The sequence below is a fragment of the Paroedura picta genome, chromosome 8 (assembly GCF_049243985.1).
Source record: "Paroedura picta isolate Pp20150507F chromosome 8, Ppicta_v3.0, whole genome shotgun sequence".
NCBI lineage: Eukaryota > Metazoa > Chordata > Lepidosauria > Squamata > Gekkonidae > Paroedura > Paroedura picta.
In genome coordinates, this window is record NC_135376.1 from 65398867 (window position 1) to 65404813 (window position 5947).

At 38.6% G+C, this 5947-nt stretch overlaps 1 long non-coding RNA gene across 1 annotated transcript; it reads left to right on the plus strand.

The window, feature by feature from the left end:
- Positions 1-3787: 3787 nt before the first annotated feature.
- On the plus strand, positions 3788-4513 carry LOC143842656 (uncharacterized). Its single transcript, XR_013233259.1, has 2 exons — positions 3788-3926; positions 4019-4513. It is a non-coding gene; the product is annotated as an uncharacterized LOC143842656 (long non-coding RNA).
- The last annotated feature ends 1434 nt before the right edge of the window (positions 4514-5947 follow it).

Sequence of the window (5947 nt, forward strand, 5' to 3'; positions counted from 1 at the left end):
ACATCACAGCTTGAAATCTTTATTAACAAAAATGAACAAAAGCAATAGCACCTTAATGACTATGAAAATGTGTGGCAGAGCATAACATTTCATGAGTCACTACTCACTTCTTCAGATACAGCTGGGATGTGAGTCCACCTGTTCTTATATCTCAGAAACTGGAGGGATTTCAGAGGCTGAATGACAATAGTAGGAATGAATCATGATTGGGTTAGGCACACTATGCAGAGTAAAAGTAGATGTAGAGAAATAAGCATTGAGCAATGAGACAGGAAACCTAAGTCTCTATTCAGTCCAGAAGGATGCATTGTCTTGAGTTTCATTCAAAAGAATTTCTAATGTCCCTTTGAAATTTCATTGTAAGAGAACTGCTACTCTTAGGTCAGCAGCTGAATATTCTGGAAGCTTGTAATTGTCCCCCACTCTTTTTTGAATGTTGTGGTTTCTAATGTCAGACTTATGTCTATTCACTTTTTGTATCCTGCTGGACTGAATCTTCCTGTACCAAATTGAGACTTAGGTCTTATTACCAATGCTGATATTTCCATGCCTACATCATATGTAATCATAACCAGCCCACTATTGTTATTCACCTGCTATTAGCTATTCAGCATCTGAAAGCAGATATATAAAGTTTATATATCCAATACCTGTCATTAAATTTTATTGCACATATGTCCCAGTCCCTCTGACATTTATGTCAGATCTAGCCCTCATAACAAATGAGTTTGACATCTCTGGTCTTACCTTTCTCTTTCTCTTTCCTGGTACCTGGCTCAGCCCAATCTTGCAAAGCAGTAGTCAAGGTATTGCAGAAAGATAAAACTACCCTTACGACTAATTTATCTCCTTCTTTTCCATGTTTCTCATTTATTTCTGTCTCCTGTTTTTTCTGTCTCCCCCCCCCCCCAGATTTCAGAAGATAAGCAAGGACCAACATGGAGGCAGGCAATGCCAAACCTTGAAAAATTTATGGGGTCACCATAAATCAGCTGTGATTTGATGGGAAAAATAAAGCAGGATTTTAAAAATTAGCTATCCTTGGTGCCAGATAAGTTCGAAACGCCACAGGGCTGAAGGCAGTTGCTTCTGAAATAACATGCCCCTAGTTTCTTACTTCTTGAGGAAGATGATAACAGAATACAATATTTAACAAAAAATATAGTGCCTACATCTGATAAAAGATGGCAAATCCTGTATTCTTGACGAATGAGCATCCTGTCATAAGTTATTACTTTTTGTTCTAATCTTGGTCTCTGAACAGTCAAAATAAATGGCTATACATAGGGGATTTTTGAAATGTATTGATACAGATGGAATTCCTTCCCTCAGGCTATGAAATAGGAACAAAAATCTATACCAATACCATAGTCCAATCTAGGAAAGAACTGTGACAAATCTCCTCAGATCATCTCTTCTGAGGTCTCTGTCATCATGTTCCATGTCACTGCAGGAAAACCAGAGTCCCAACATGTGTGAAAAAGATGAATATTCTTATAATATGATTTTCTAAATTATTTTTGCTCCAGTAAGTGGTACAATTAGAATCTTAAATTTATAAACTGAGTGACAGAGAAACACTTTGTGTGAAACTGTATTATCAGATAATTTTTTGTGATGATGTGATTGTCATAGCAGCATTGTCACAGCACCAGGTGTGAATTTTATGAGGCGGTTTTGGTTTGGAGCTGAAAGGGCCATAAGTTACCTTATTTGAACATCAGTTTTCTGAAGGCCATCTTTCTGATGCAGCATTCCCCCTTACAATCTGCCAACCATGCTCGAAATGTTCTTTCCGCTCATTTTTTTTTCTCAGTGAGACATGAAAAATGTATCCTTAAAAGTGTTTACATGTTACTACAGATAGTATTCTGTTGTTTTTTTTTTGAAGTTTCTTCTTCTTTTACCATAGAGAAGATTAGTAAGGATTCAGATAGCCATTTCTCACCATGACACCACATTGTCCTACAATGGAGGTCCTCTTCCCACTTGGATCCATTGTGATACTGAATCAATGACAAATCTAGCTGATTATCAGATCTAGCTGATAATATTTTAAATTGTTATTGTAAACTGCCCTGAACCACAAGGACAGGTAGGGTATAAATGTTTAAATAAATAAATGACAAACTCATATTTTAATTAACCTGCGTTAAACCATTTCTGCATAAGAGGAAACCGCTGCATCAGTATTCTTAAGGAATCAAGCAATGCAAAAATCTCTGCACAAAATTTTGCACCCTCTTACCCCACAGTTTCTCAATTCTCCTTCCCAGCAAAATTTTCCCCTTCAGATATGAACTTGCAGTTTTTCCAGTGAGGAATTTCCAAATTCAAATTTTGTTTCCTGCCATGCTACCATTTTGTGACATCATGTGTGTTCTTCCTGCCTACTGCCCTCCTTTCCCCAAGCAAATTGTCTCCAATTATCTCCATCCACCAGTTTTGATGTGAATCACATTTTAGGGCACATTCCCTGGGATGTAAATGGGTATGACCTTGATGTCCACATGCCAGAAGAGTCAGGGAGGCAGCTGGTGGAGGAGGCAGAGATGGCACCCGTGTAGCTGTTGGGGGCTGAGGAGCTGGCTGCACCGGTGGAGAGGCCAAAGGGGCACCTGTGCCACTGCCAGAACCAGAGGAGACAGCCACCCCATTGCTGGAAGCCCAGGCAGCACTGGTGCTGGCATAGGCTACAGCAGAGCCAGGAGGGACCTGCAGGACTCCACAGAAGACAGCAGCAAGAGGGAAGGAAGAAGGGGGAGGGGAATAGGAGTAGGGGAAAGGAGTCTGTGTTTGTGTGTGTGTCTGAGAGAAAGGGAGGGACAGGGACTAGGGAGGAGGTCAGGGATGCAAGAGGAAAGAAGGTAGAAGGGAGGAGGAAGGAGTCTGTGTGTGCATGTATGTGTGTGTCTGAGAGAAGAAGGGGGGAGAGACCAGGGGAGAGGTTGGGGAGGCAAGTGGGAAGGAGGGAGAGGGGAGGGGGAATTAGGGGAAAGGTGTCATTGTGTGTGCATGCATGTGAGTATGTGTGTGTCTGTGTGAGGGAGAGGGGGCTGGAACCAAGGAGCTCCAGAGCAGGTATGTCAGACTGTCACTACTTTTCTTTTCTTTTTTTTACATAATATTGATTGTGTTACAACTGAATTTTTCCCATTAATATCTAGCAGAGTTATATAGTTAGGTAGACTTCTCCATGCAATTACTCATCCACAAAATTTATTTCCTTTTATTTTGGGGGGTGGATAGATTATAATGCCATATGTTTGTGTGGATGCTTCGTTTCTCCCCACCCTTGTCTTCCCTAAAGCTCTTGGTATGCTTTCTTTTTCTTACAGTGAAACATTTAGTGTGCCGTTATGAATAAAATGCTACCAAAAAGACAAGCAGCTGAATAGGAAACATGTTATTTTGACCATGTTTTATGCTTAGGTTGTTCCATGTAATACCCACAACGTTGTAAGTAAACCACCCTGAGCCATATGGGAGGGCGGTATAAAAATCTAATAAATGAATGAATGAATAAATGAATAAATAGGTGAATAGAGTTTGATGATCACTAGCCATTTTCTTAGAAGGCAACTAAGGAGGAGTAGGGGGCCTTTGAAATGGCACCAACTATGTTGCTCCCCATGATACATCCAGCCTCTTTAATGATGTTATAACATTGTATATGCAAAAACAAGAAAGAAGCTTCTGTTGCTGATAAAATACCTGACATTTAGCATCCTTCCTAATTATTAAATAACATTGTTATTAATTGGTTTATCTTTTTTATTCAGCAGGGGTTGGTTTAGGATGCTTTATAGAATGTTGTGTATGGCATCTCAAGATGTTGCATATGGAACTGGCTGTTCTCCACAATTCATTTGACCTTCTTAAAAATGATGCTATGATGTTATAACATGACTGCGTATACAAAGAAAGTAAGTTCCATCACTGCTATGACACATTTAGCATGCTTCATACTTACTGAATAACAATGTTATGAACTGGTGTATCCTTTTTTATTATGCAGGGATTGATTTAGGAGACTTTACAGAATGTCGCATCTGGCATCTCAAAAGGAACCAGCTTTTATATGAAGTGCATGATGGCTTCCTGCTGTACCACTACAAATACAAAGCTCACTAAGATCCTTTCCTAGCATCGAGATACATTTCAAGTATTAGCTTAAAACACTGGATTTATTATACCAGAATAAAATGACTGTATATCAAAGATACTTAATATCTATAACCAAAGCTTATAGCTCCAAATGTTTGCTGGTGTTTGTACATATTTATATTTCAATTTTAATATTATATATACTCTGCACTGCTATTTTCCAGCACTTCACGGGATTTATTTTGGTATTACTGTTACTTCTATTGCTTTATTTTTGGATTTTTAAATCAAATAATTTAACAAGCAAATCACTGGAGATGGAGTGTGGCTTTGAGCCTGGGTTCAAATACTGATGGGTTTTGTTTTGTTTTTAAGACAGCAAATGAAATGTTTCCCTTTTCTTTGATATTTGCTCTTGGGGTTCCTAATAGACTTACTTCTTTCCCATGTGGAACTGAAACTTCCCCCCTTATCTATCTTTTTAACGACTACAGAACAATTCTAGCATATCACAATACAAATTGTTGGATGAGTATTAGGAAATAGGATAGGACCGTTAGACCAGCATTCATTGGTAAAAACACTGTAGAATTTCACACCTTTAAATAGCAATGTTCTAAATTTCCCCTTCGTTGTGGACACATTCGCCCACAGACAAATGAATTCTATGTGCATTGTAGCTTTACTGACTTCAAATGAAGACCTGTTCAGAATTCCTCAGACCGTAATGCAGCTTTTGGCATGAGAAGATGAACCAGCAAAAGGTCACAGATCTGTACTGACCTAAGTGATCTTTGTTCAATTTTGAGAATTTTTAAAAAGTAAAGCCATTTTCCTTTTATGGAAAAAAATCATAAGGCTAAAGATATAGACCACGATCCAAAAGATAATTTTGTGTAGTGGTTAGAGTGTCTAACTAAAATATGGCAGATTCCTACTCTGCATGAAGCTTGCTGGGTGATCTTGGTTTTTCTCCCTGTCTATTTTCCAGGGTCATTGTAATATAACAGAGGAGGTAAGAATAGTGTATACCACCCTATAAGAAAGACAGGATTTAGAATCATTAAAATAAACTGTGCTTTGGGTGGCTGCTATAAGGGTCTTTGTGTGAAAAGTGTTGCTTCCAATGGGTTTATTCATTTATTATAATAAATACTGTTTGAACCTTGCCTTGCAGCTCAAGGCAGTATACATATAATAGTTAAAACAACACTGAAAAATACCAATAAAATTAAAAACTTCAGATAGCTACACAAATCTAGCCATGATGTATCAAAACAAATTTCAAGGGAGCTTATAAAACCTATGCAAAAATAACAAGGAAGGAAAGATTCAAATGGGTAGCCGTGTTGGTCTGAATTAGTGCAATAAAATCAGAGTCCAGTAGCACCTTTAAGACAAACTAAGATTTATTCAAGGAAAGAGAGAGAAATAAAGAGGGTGGGAATGATGTCTTTCCAAATCTTTCCATTTGTTATTATAGGCTGCTCTTCCCAAGCCCTGTTTCTTAGCCCAGCCCAATGACTTACTAACTGAAGTCTAAGATGTCAATAGACTAACAGCTATCCAGAGAACCTACAAAAGAGGGCTTAGAAAATAGGAAGCATTCTACAAGCAAAAGCTGACCTAAGATAAGGAACCAGTAAAGATCAAGCATCAACTGTTGAGGTTTTATAGAATGCCTCATTGCCTCAACCTTCCTGATGGACTAAGTGGGGCCCTGATTTTGGCAAGAATTAGAAACTCGTTGTGAGTTTCTATTTACTCAGTGTATGAGCTGGGGCAGGGGAAAATCTGGAGACTTTAGTGGAACCTGCAGAGGGTGGGGTTTGGGGAGGGG